Genomic DNA, 13,519 nt, shown 5'->3' on the forward strand with positions numbered 1-13,519 from the left:
TTTAACACTTCCACTTCCAGCTTAAACTGATACTCTTGTCTCCATGTGTGGTTCTGGTGCCTCCAGCTGCTGCTTCCTCGAAGAGTGAGTATTCTTCTGCTCATCCGTATTTCTGCTCATTACCTTTTCTCCTTCCCTGGGTTGGCCTGGTGGTGGCCAGATCCCATGGCAGGGTCTGCTCCCTGAGGTTGTCAGGCTGCTGTTGCCCATGATCTGCAGCATCTGACCTCTCTCTGTGTAGTGCAGGATGCCATGTGGGCCTTCTTGTAGGCCACATATGGGGCCTTGAACTTGATAGAGCACTGGTGTGCATGCCAGACACATCTCTGCTCCTGAAGGCGCCTGGCCACATCTTCGATGACTGAAGTGTTGTGGTGAGATGTCTTCAGACACCTCTTGATGGCAGGTTCCGCTATACTGGTGAACAGCTGCTGGATCTTTGCTGGAGCCAGTGGACTCCAGATGGATCCTGCTGTGGTGTCTGGGATGGTCCCACTGGCTCCTGGCCTGGGGGCATGAGGGTTGAAGCCATCAGTGGAAGTCCTGGATTGGTCCTTGCAAAGAGAAACAGCACTGGACACTTGTTAAATGTGGAAAGGTAGGTTTTATTCACACTAGAGCAATAGGGAAAAGAAACTCCAATATAGAGTGAGCTCAACACCAACTAAGACAAAGGTGACAGGTTTTTAAAGGGACTAATGGGAATTAATCCCTTAAAGGTAATTATACTACTACTGAGTAGTATAAAAGGGGGAACAAAAAGGGGATAGGGAAGACTATAGGGAACTAAAAAGGGGGCCATGGGGAAATGAAAAATTACTGAAGGGTGTTAAGTGGAAAATGATTGAAAACAGTTTGGCAATGTGGGTTGGGACAAAGTACATTCTGAAGTTTGGCAGAATTGTATTTTCTTGAGCAAAGACTCAGCACAAGAGGCGGGGTCACCTTTAGGGATACAGCCTAATGTAGGTAGAAGTTTGGTCAAGTTTCTTGGCACAGTATTGAGGCAAATCTTTTGTGGTGCATGGGAGTTCAGAGTACATTGTTTCTTCCTGGTGCATAGTGTCCAATAATAGTGTCCTTATTGGAGCAATTTGGAGGCTATAAGGGCAGTAATATGGGATTCATTTTCTTTCTTTACAACCCCCAGTGGCTGATGGGATGGATCAGGGTGGACCACACCTAGGCCAGTTAATGTGAAAGGCCCTGTACTCTGTTTCTACCTCCATTTCAGAGAGTGGCTGGAATGGCAGTAGGTGAGGGACAATGCTATTGAGGAAAGAACTCCCAGAGAAGCCCCCACTGCTGTAGAATTTGCTATGGCTGCTGCTTTTTGTGTTGGTTTAACTGCTGGAGATTATCAGGGATGTGCCTGGTGCAACAGATGATGCTGTGGAGGTTCCAAGACCATAAAGCTTGCTAATATTGTAGGCCCTTGCACTGCTATGCTTTGCTCAAGTTAGAGCCTATGGCAGGGTGGGACAGAACCTACAGAGAGGGTTCATGCACCAAGGATGAATCAGAGACCCCAGACCTGCCCAGGACCCAACATAACTGGATGTGAGGTGAGGTGTTTCCTTGGCCAGCCTTAGCCACCCCAATCTGTTGACAGGGAAAGGTAAGTATGCACCTGTTGTCTTGTGCCCTCTTGAAGCAAAGAGCAGGTTTCCTCTAAGTAATCCAGGGGTGTGTTGTTCATGTGCCTGTCTCACTGCAATGTGCAATTCATTATCTGAGCTACATTCAGCCTTCCCGCTTATCTGCCTCTACTTTAACATGGCTCCTGGACAGCTCACTGCTGAAAGACACTGGCTGGCCAATGAGCAAGCAGGCCCAAGGCAGGGCCAGTTATCTCCCCAACAGACTGTACAAACATCTTTGTAGGAAAATCCCTTTAATGGCAACCAAACAGAATGGACCTGTTCCCACAGCACAGTTGACAGAAATATCTTGCTGTCCAGACTGCTGTCTCTGTTAAGATAGTACCTCCCACAGCTGTAAGCAACAGCTGATTTCTCCTAAAAAGTCAGGATTGTTATAATGAAGAACAGGGCTGGCTTTGGGAGGCTGGGGCTGGGTGTGAAAAGGGGATTGGGGGACCCACACTTCAGCATGAGACACAGGGGAGGGAGGACATGAACACTAGGTGTCAGGAATGCCACAATCCCTCTCCCTTTATCCTCTTGATCATGGCTCCCTGTCATGGCTCCCACAAAGTAAAAAACTCAGGTTCAGGATTCTGTGGCACTCCTGGGACACCCCTAGAACATCCCCATTTCCAGACATTGCTCCCAGTCTATCTCCCTTACCTTCCTGACAAAGTACTCTCTGTAGGGCACCTAGAAGTTGGTTTGGATGTCCCAGTTTAGAGCTGGACAGAGGCTTAAAGGTTTCAAATTTCAAGAGCCTGAAAAAGGACCCAAGAAGGCAGTAAAGCAAAACAGAAAGGCTTGGAAGGCTTAAACAAGAAGCCAGAAATCACTTAAGATTGGAAGCTGTGTATTCACCGTTAACAGACATTCATTAAGACCTACTCTGTCAGGCAGAGTGCTAAGCACTCAAGGTAAGAAGTGGGATGAGACATGGTCCATTGGGAGACAGATATATAAACAGTACTTGCAATACAATAAAAGGAGCACTAATATAAAAATGCCAAAGCAATGAGATGAGGTCATTAGATCCTGCTTTCTTTTATAGGGATATGCTGCTCACGTGTGAGCAGTCAGTTGGTAGACCACTACCATAACTCCTTCTCTTCCCCCCACTATTCCCCTATTTTCTTTTTCTTCTCCCACTTCTTTCTTCCTTCCCCCCAGTGACCCAATGGCATCCAAGAGTACTCACTCATTCCATTAATAGAACACTGTGTTAAATTAAATTGCTGACCCCTGTTATAAGGAAACAGAACTTCCCAGTGGAACTGGGTTGTCCAGCTCCTTAGTCCTCTGGTGTAAGGAGGGCTCATGATGTTAACTATTTTGTGAATGGAAGTTTCCTAAGTGACAAGAAATCAAGTTCAAATCCTAAGATCTAAAGCAGTCAGATAGAAATAGTCTAACACAGAAAAGAAGAAAGTATCTGGATAGATATGTTTCTTTTGAACTTGAGTTTTTCTTTATAAAAGAGTTTGAAACTACCAGTTTCAAACAATAGAGTTTGAAACCCAGGTACTTACCACCCACATTTTATAGGTTGACATTGTCATATTTGCTTCAAATCTTTTCTTAAAAATATTTAGATTCAACTAAAGATCTACTCCCTTTCCATCACCCTTCCTCCAATAGAAATCACTCTCCTGAAGTTGGGTTTTGTCATTCATTCCCATGCATATTGTTATAGTTGATATATTTATGTGTTAATAAAAAAATAGTAATAGCTTATATGGTTTGAAACTTTTTATAAAAGGTTTAATAGTGTATATATCTTTTGCTGATTTTTTTTTACTCAATATGCCCTTGATAGATGAGGTTCCTTAAAATTCTATATTCCATTATAAGAAGAAACTGGTATATTTCTTATTTATTTCTATCATATTTCTTATGGTTTCTATTTACTATGCTTTTCTTTGATTTCTTTCATCTTTTTCCTATCTTCTGTGTATCAATAATGTTTTCTTTATTCCTGTTTCCTCTGCTACTTTGTAAAGGATACATTCTATTTCAATTTTTCTAGTGTCTGTCCTTAAAATTTTAATATGAATAACTACCTTCAAAATGTCCCTTCTCCTTCCAGATAAAGACCTTAGAATATTTAACTTTGATTTGCTCTAGCCATTTGCAATGCTATTGTTGTGTAATGCTGTACTGACTAATATGGTAGCCACTACCCACATGCAGATATTTAAATTGAAATTAATATTAAATATAATTAAAATTGTCTTCATTGCAGAGCCACATTTTAAGTGCTTCATAGCTACATGTGGCTAATGGCTACCATTTTGGACAGAGCCGATATAGAACATTTCCATCACTACTGAAAGTACTATTGGACAATGCTAGTTATTTACATCCAGTTTTAGTCCTCTCCAAATTAGTTATTAGTAGTACTTATTTTTAGAGTCAATATTCCTCTAGATTTACCTTTGTGTTTACCAATTTCTTTGCTGACCTTTATTTTTTTCCTTACTTTTGTTCAATTTCCTTCTTTCTGACATGTATCCTATGCGTCTGTTATGGACTGAATTGTGTCCTCCCCAAAATTCTTATGCTGATGGCCTAATCCCCAATGTGATTATATGTGGAAGTAAGATCTTTAGGAGATAATTAAGGTTAAATGAGATCATAAGGGTGGGGCCCTAATCTAATAGGACTGGGGGCCTTATTAGAAGAGGAAGACAGACCCTTCTTTCCTTCTCTCTCTATCTCTCTCTGCATATGCTCATAGGAAAGGTCATGGGAGGACTCAGCAAGAAGGTGGATATTTGCAAGCCAGAAAGAAAGTTCTCACCAAAAACTGAACCCTGCCAGAGCTTTATCTGGGACTTCCTGCCTCCAGAACTATGAGAAATAAGTTTCTATTGTTTAAGCAATCTAGCCTGTGGTATTTTGTTATGGCAGCTCTAACAGACAAATATAAAGTCCATTTAACAAAGGTCTCAAGTGTTATTCTGAAAGTCTTTATTTTGCCCTCTTTTTTAACAAAGTGTTTATTTTTTGAGAGAGGGAGAGTGGGGGGGGGGGGAGAGAGAGAGAGAGAGAGAGAGAGAATGAACAGGGGAGGGGCAGAGAGAGAGGAAGACAGAAGATCCAAAGTGGGCTCTGAGCTGACAACAGACAGCCTGATGCAGGGCTCAAACTTCTGAACCATGAGATCATGACCTGAGCCAAGGCTGGATGTTCAAATGACTGAGCCACCCAGGTGCCCCAATTTTGCCCTCTTTAATTACAGTTTAACAAGATATAGGATTCTAGGCTGTCAGTTATTTTCTTTGGGAATTGAAAATACTATTCCATTGTTTTTTAACCTTTGTTGTTATAATTGTCAAATCTGTGGCCAGTCTAAACTGTTCTTTTTTGGATTACTTTTAATATTTCCCCCATTTTCTGGGTTTCATTACAGTGTGTCTAAATGAAGGTTTAATTTCATATTCCTTGCTTTGGATTTATTGTGATTCTTTAATCTGAGGATTCTTGTCGTTGACCAATTCTGGAAATTTTTTATTTATTATCTATTTCCTTAATTTTTCTCCATCTAGAATTCCCATTAAATATATTTGAAACTTTTGGGGCACCTGGGTGGCTCAGTCGGTTAAGCGGCCGACTTCGACTCAGGTCATGATGTCACAGTCTGTGAGTTCGAGCCCCGCGTCGGGCTCTGTGCTGACAGCTCAGAGCCTGGAGCCTGTTTCAGATTCTGTGTCTCCCTCTCTCTGACCCTCCCCCGTTCATGCTCTGTCTCTCTCTGTCTCAAAAATAAATAAACATTTAAAAAAAATTAAAAAATATATATATTTGAAACTTTTCCTTCTATCATTCATTTCCCTTAACTCCTCTTCATATTTTTTGTTTCTTCTACTCTGCATTATGCATATACATTATGGCAATTTCCTCTGCTCCATCTTCTAGTTTACTAATTCTCTTTTCAAATGTGTCTATTCTGCTTTTAATCAGTCCATTACTTTATTTTTTAAATAACTGTATTTTTCAATTCTAAAAGTTTGATTTGCTCAAACCTACCTTTCTTTCAGGGTCTTGTTGTGTACTGTTTCACCTATTTATTTTAAATATGTTGATTTTATAATCTAATTAAATTTCTCTGGACTTCAGTTGTCTAGATTATGATGGGGCTTTAAATTAAATGGCCTCAACAGTAACTTCCACTTTTGGAAGTTTTAGTATTCACCCTGATACTCATTTATTTTTTTAATAAACACTGTTGGCATACTTTGCATTTGCCATCAATGAAGGTGGCATTGGAGCATGGCAGTGCATAAAGAATGATTATTTTAAAAGTCACTTTCCCCAGACCTCTAGGGCTTTGAGCCAACATCTTCCATTTTCTCATATTCCCTTCCTGTATTGGCACAGAAAGAAACGGGTGGCTAACCAGATGAAAATAGGCCAGGAAAAATATCCATCTGGGTTTGTTTTCAGATCAGAGATATTTTTTGGAGGCTCATCAAAGAATCCAGTTGAAAAGCTGGGGAAAAGAGGTAAACACTAATCCTCTCAGCTTTTCAGAGATTTTTGGTTTGATTGGTGTAGCACTTAAAATATAAAACTAGAGTGTTAATGGTTTTTCTATACTCTCTAAAACCAATGGAATATTGGAGGGCTGGAAGAGGGATAATGAAGGCCTGTATTTCTTTTTATCTAAAGATCCCCACATTGAGCTAGAAGAATATAAGAAGGTGCTGGAAGTGTACAGTAGGTTATAAGCTGGGGGTGAAGAATATAGGATGTGATCTTAATATATTTCTATAAAGGGAAAGTGAGTGATCAATACAACCATCTCTGTGGCTTATGTTCCAAAGTGCCTCACAAGCATCTTTCAAATTCTGCTCCATGTCAATGTCAAATGTTCAGTGAGTAGGGGATGCAATGAGATTCAGTCTTCCTAAACCCTGGTTTCTGGTCTGTCAAACTGGTTGTGAATGCTGTGCACAGGAACTAGGTTCTTAGGCAAATGACATGGAGCCAATTAAAAGTGACATTTAGCTTACTTCAAAGAGCACTGGCTTCCCCCAACACTCCCCCCACCACCTGCCACTGACCAAATGCAGTCATGCTGCTTTTATGATTTATTTCCTTAGTTTAGATTTTTAGAATAAACTTGATGGAAGCATAATTTATGAACAGTCTGCTTTATTGAAATATAGTTTATATATACTTTGTTTTAAAATTCAACAGAATGTTATTTTCCTTCTTTTTCTATGCTGTCCCAGACAAAGTTTTGGAACTAAATGTCAAAGCTGTATTCCTCTCCTGATTACTGGTGTTTTGAAAGATGTGGGTTGCCTCTTAAATTTCTTTTCTTCTGTGTCTTAACTGCAAAACAATTATTCATTCTAAACGGTAATCTGATTAAGGATCATTAGCAACTAGAAGCTTTTGTAAGCGCTTGAGGCATTGTGTGTGAAGCACGTGCATTTTTTCTACATATACGTAATTTTAATCTCTCTCTCCTTCATTCCTACTTCCATTTAAATAGCTTTTAGATGTGTCCATTTTTCCTTTGAAATGTTTCACTCCCATTCTTCTCTTTTAGTTCTTTCTTTGCACACACTTTCCGGCCTGATTTCTTTTATTTGATTAAAGTAATCCATTCTAGGAGCACCTGGGTGGCTCAGTTGGTGTGACTCTTGATTTTGGTTCAGGCCATGGTCTTGCGGTTCAAGAGATGGAGCCCCGAGCTGGGCTCTGGGCTGACAGGGTGGAGCCTACTTGGGATTCTCCCTCTCTCTATCTGCATGCTTACACATGTGTTCTCTTTCTCTCTCAAAATAAATAAATATTTAAAAATAATCCACACTACATATTCTCTAGCCCGATTAACCTTCCTAAAGCACAACTTCATACAGTCTTCCCTTTGCTTAAAGACTATCAATGGCTGCCTTTTGCCTATGAAATCAAGCACAGCCTTCTAACTCTGCTGGTCAGTGTCCCCTGTAGTCAGGCCCAATGAACCCTTGCTTCACTGTGTACTCACCTGCCTTTATATTTTGCTTCGAATGTCATTGCTGTCAGATCTCTCTGCTGGAAATATTGCCCACCTTTTGATTCTCAAACCAAATACCATCTCCTTTCTTTAGTTTTCCATCATCACTCCTGTGCAAATTTTTTTCAATTTATTTTTTAAAAAATTAATTTATTTTTTAAATTTACATCCAAGTTAGTTAGCATATAGTGGAATAATGATTTCAGGAGTAGAATCCAGTGATTCATCCCCTATGTATAACACCCAGTGCTCATCCTAACAAGTGTCTTCCTTAATGCCCCTTACCCATTTAGCCCATCCACCCACCCACAACCCCTCCAGCAACCCTCAATTTGTTCTCTGTATTTAAGAGTCTCTTATGTTTTGTCCCCCTCCCTGTTTTTATATTATTTTTTCTTCCCTTCCCTTATGTTCCTGTTTTGTATTTTAAATTCCACGAGTGAAGTCATATGATATTTGTCTTTCTCTAATTTCGCTTAGCATAATACCCTCTAGTTCCATCCATGTTGTTGCAAATGGCAAGATTTCAATCTTTTTCATTGCCGAGTAGTATTCCATTGTGTGTGTATGTATGTATGTATGTATGTATATGTATATATATGTGTGTATATATATATGTGTGTGTGTATATATATATATATATATATATATCCATCCATTCATCTGTTTATCCATTCATCTTCTTTATCCATTCATCTGTTGATGGACACATTTGGGTTCTTTTCATACTTTGGCTATTGTTGATCGTGCTGCCAGAAACACTGGGGTGCATATGTACCTTCAAAACAACACACCTATATCCCTTGGATAAATACCTAGTAGTGGAATTGCTGGGCCATAGGGCAGTCCTATTTTAAAATTTTTGAGGAACCTCCACACTGTTTTCCAGAGTGGCTGCATCAGTTTGTATTCCCACCAGCAGTGCAAAAGAGATCCTCTTTCTCTGCATCCTTGCCAACATCCAATGTTGCTGAGTTGTTAATTTTAGCTATTCTGTGTGAAATGGTATCTCACTGTGGTTTTGATTTGTATTTCCCCGATGATGAGTGATGTTGAGCATTTTTTCATGTGTCGGTTGGCCATCTGGATGTCTTCTTTGGAGAAGTGTCTATTCATGTCTTTTGCCCATTTCTTCACTGGATTAGTTTTTTTGGGTGTTGAGTTTGAAAAGTTCTTTATAGATTTTGGATACTAACCTTTTATCTTATATGTCATTTGCAAATATCTTCTCCCATTCTGTCAGTTGCCTTTTAGTTTTTCTGATTATTTCCTTTGCTGTACAGAAGCTCTTGATGAGGTTTTTTGTTTCCCTTACCTCCAGAGACATGTTGAGTAAGAAGCTGCTGTGGCCGGGGTCAAAGAGGTTTTTGCCTGGACTCCTGTGAAAATTTATATTTGCCATTTTTTAACTCATATGGTACTTTGTACCATGCCTAGAACACATGTTGCCTTTTCTCAGGGTAATTTATGTTTGTGCCTTATTTTTCATACTAGATTGTAAACTTCTCATCTTACTCATCTTTGTATCCTCCTAAATACCTTGCATATAATAAAAAAAAAAAAAACCTGGCATCATTATTTGTAGTATGAATAAATATCCTCACCTCAAAGCTCTGTCGGCTGAATAAAGACAAGCATTTAAAATACTTTTGAGGGGCGCCTGGATGGCTCAGTCGGTTAAGCATCCGACTTCAGCTCAGGTCATAATCTCACGGCTAGTGAGTTTGAGCGCCACGTTGGGCTCTGTGCTAACAGCTCAGAGCCTGGAGCCTGCCTCAGATTCTGTGTCTTCCTCTCTCTCTGCCCCTTCCCCGCTTACACTCTGTCTCTCTCTTATCCTCAAAAATAAACAAACACTAAAAAAAAATTTTTTAATAAAATATTTTGAAACTTCAAAATTATGACGTATGGTTTACTTACCCCAAGTAAAGTATTTTAAAATATAAAATATCCATTTGATCAATATTTAAGTAAATTCTAGTAAGTCTGTTGGGTCAGATTCTGCATTTGGATCTTAACATACTCATTTGTTCTTAAAGGAGTATTCAGTATAGTGATACAGACCTTGGTTCATATCCAGCTTTGACCTTTACTGGTATGGGATTCTGGGATACATATTTTTTTAATGTTTATTCATTTTTGGGAGAGAGAGAGAAAGAGAGAGCAGGCTCCAGGCTCTGAGTTGTCAGCACGAGCCCGACACGGGGCTTGAGCCCATGGACTGCAAAATTGTGACCTGAGCTGAAATAGGAGGCTTAACCAATTGAGCCACCCAGGCACCCCCTGGGATCTTTAAAGCTGTAGTCTCCTCATCTGTAAAATGGGAATTAAAAATAACCATATCATGGAGTGCCTGGGTGGCTGGTTTTGGCTCAGGTCATGATCTCATGGTTTCATGAGTTTGAGCCCCGCATTGGGCTCTTCGCTGGCAGCACGAAGCCTGCTTGGGATTCTTTGTCTTCCTCTCTCTACCCCTCCCCCATTCACACTGTCTGTCTCAAAACAAAGAAACAAACTTAAAAAAAATAACCACATCACAAAGTATTTTAAAGATTAAATGAGATTATATGGTAAAATACTTAGCATAGTCTGACACAGTGTACATGTTCAATAAAAGGTTGCTATTTTTTCAAGTTAAATCATAACCTATTTCAAGAGATAGATTTTTGTATTCCAAAGTTGTGCTAATATGGTAGATACTACCCACAAGTGGTAACTGAGCTTCCAAATTGTGGCAAGTCTGAATTGGGATGTGGGTAAGTATAAAAATCACACTGGATTTTTAAGACTCAGTATAGAAAAAAGGAAGGGGTGCCTGGATGACTCAATGGGTTAAGTATCTGACTCTTGATTTCAGCTCAGGTCATGATCTCAAGGTCCTGGGATCAAGCCCCACCTCAGCCTTGGCTCTGTGCTGAGCTTGGAGCCTGCTTAAGATCTCCCTCCCATTCCCGCAGCCCCTCCCCACTTCCCCAATTGCACATGCATGCGTGTGCACTCTCTCTTGCTCTCAAAAAGAAAAAAAAAAATTTAAAGTAAAATATTTTATTAATACTTCTTTTATATTGACTACATATTGAAATGATATTTTAAATAAATGGGGTTAAATAAAATGTATTGTCAAATTAATTTCACCTCTCAAAAGTAAAAACTATTTTTACTTTTTAAAACATAGGTACTAGAAAACTTTACGTTATATATGTGTCATGCGTTGTATTTCCATTGGGCAGTACTGAGCTAAAGTCTCTGGTCAAGGACAGAATTTGGTATACAAATGTTCAACTAAGATTTGGCTGATTGATACGCTAAATCTCTTCATCATTTTATTATATTGGCACAATTAAAAGCATAAGAGTCTGTATTTTTTTAAGTGTACACAAATCAAGACAGATTTCCAGAGACTTTATTATTAGAGAATCTCATATGTAAATGAGTTATTTACTCAGTAAGTTTTTGGTAATTTTCTCCTGCAAATCTTTAAGCACTGAAGTAAAACTCTTCAAACAGAGCTTTGGGGAAATTTGTGAAGTTAAGAATGGGAATGACCTTTTATTTGTCAATAAAATCTTGGTTAAAAAAAAAAAAAAGAATGGAGATGACCCTTCCAGGACTAAGTAACCCAATTGCTGAAATTAACTTTGGCAAACGACAATTAATCACAAATTGTCAGTAGGCCAACTATGTTGTCAAATCTAATGGGCAAATCAGGATCACTGATGCCCTTTGGCTCCTGCATTTTCCTGCTCTTTATAGCATATCTAACCTGAAGGATTCCAGGAAGCAAAGGATGGGAGCAGATGCTATGACACTCTCCTGTTGGTATAAGACATGCTGGCTAACTCCAGAGACCATTTGGTCTTCTTCCATAATGTTCCCTAAGCATGGAACAAATGCCTCTGATGGTTCTCAACACAGGCAGAATTAGGGCCAGATAATACTTTCTGAATGTATCACTCCTTTAGCCTATTGGATTTGCAGCCAACAAACTCTCACTGAAAGAAATGCATGGATTGGTTCTATTCTAAGCTTTTGGTGGGAGTGGGGAGGAGGCTTGAATATGATTGTTTGAATTGCTCCAGAATTCACCAGAGTGCTTCCTCCCCTTTTCTTCCAACATCTCTAGACTCTCCTCCAACCACTAATACCTCCACCACCATCTCACCACCACCACCACCACCAGTGGTTAACATTTATTTAGTGCTTACTACATGCCAGGCACTTTTCTCAGTATTTTTTTTTTTTTATCTGTTATTACCTCACTGAATACTGAAGCCATTCTTTAAATTAGATACTACTTCTAATTTTTCAAGATGAGAAAACTGAGGTAGAGTAACTAAGTAAGTTGCCCACGGTCACACAACTAATAACTAGAGCAGCCAGAAAGAGAAATGAGGCTGCTGATCTTGATGCTCAAGACCCTACACTATGTCATCTGGAGAAGATTCTCACTAGTCTGTATAACATAAAGGAAGAGATCTGCTTGGCCAGGGCAAGCCTGGACCTGTAGGTTATTCCTTAGGCTGCTCTGGCACCTAGAGGTATAGAATTTTTTACTTCCAATCTTTTGTGGCCTTTGAGAGAATAACAAACGTCTCTAATGGCCTATGGCATTTTCCTGGATGCCTAAAGCTAGTCTTTAATCACAGGGTATTGTTTGAAGTCTTGCAACACATAATATTGTTCATTGGTTTGAACAAAGATGTGTATCATTTAGTGAGAATAAATCATATTTCTCATGGTGCCTTTGGGTACTTTTTGGTCTCTAAGGACATGGAAAATGGAAGTACTGCATATTCTTTGCAAGTTTTGTTTTCTACCATCTTCCTACATACTTCTGCTCTCTAGGGAGCCCCCTAGTGTTTCTTTAGCCTTGGAGACTGGCTTAGGTCCCTCAAGGCATAGGGTGGAGAGAATGGCTACAGAGGGCAAGCAAGAATGTGAGCAAAAATGGAAACTATTGATCCACTACTTCATCAGGTTACATGTGCTTCATTCTGAAGAAGTACATTGGCTAAGCTCAAGTAGACTCTATATAAGATGTGTACAAATGCCCCTAACTTTTTTTTTTTTTTTTTTTTTTTTTTAGCAGCAACCTGATTGATTTTTCTTTCTGAATAGTTTGGAGGAGTAGGGAATAATAAATGAAACACTTCCTTTGCTCAAAGATCTACACCCTAATGAATGGGAGAAACACCAATTAAATATCCAAAAGTCTTTCATGACTGAAGATTATGACACTAAAGCAAATAAAGTCTTTATCAAGAAACACAGTATGATTAATTTTAAATGGAATTGTCTTTACACAGTTTCCAAATTTGCCATAGGCTCACGCAATGTTAGAATGGGATAAATTATTAGAAGTTTTCTAATTTCCTCATCTTTTATATGAGGAAACTGAAGCCCACAGAAAAGTGTGTTAGAGTCAAAGATCTGGTTTCATACTCTCACTTCTTTGGATTTTTCCTTTACAAATGAAATTATTTGCTTAATTTGCTTGCTTGAACTAAGCTTCCTGATTCTCGTAGTATTAATTTCAATTTGTTTACAGAGCTGAGAATATCATCAGTACTGCTTTCAATATATTCATAAAATGATAGTTATAATCAGGTGATAAAGGCACTTTTAAATTAATATGGAATTATCTCTTACTATATAATTGCAAACAGGATCCTCATCTAGAATTTCTATTTTTTAAAAAAAAATTTGCCTGTTAATATAAACAAAAGCAAGCAGTCAGATGAGCACCCATTTTCCTTGACTAAGGATCAATGTACCTGCCCACTAGGATGACACCAAACACAAAGATACTATAAATTGTGTAAAAACTAAAACTACATATTTCACATACATATAAATGGCATAT

The 13,519-nt window shown here is 39.0% G+C and overlaps 1 protein-coding gene across 3 annotated transcripts in view; it reads right to left on the reverse strand.

Annotated features, from left to right (window-relative positions):
• The window catches only part of PAQR8 (progestin and adipoQ receptor family member 8), a 119,608-nt gene that overhangs the window by 105,330 nt on the left and 759 nt on the right, over positions 1–13,519 (reverse strand). The gene's annotated exons all lie outside the window — the stretch shown is intronic.

This window comes from Panthera pardus, unplaced genomic scaffold (assembly GCF_024362965.1).
Source record: "Panthera pardus isolate Hobbes unplaced genomic scaffold, ASM2436296v1 HiC_scaffold_17, whole genome shotgun sequence".
Taxonomy (NCBI): Eukaryota; Metazoa; Chordata; class Mammalia; order Carnivora; family Felidae; genus Panthera; species Panthera pardus.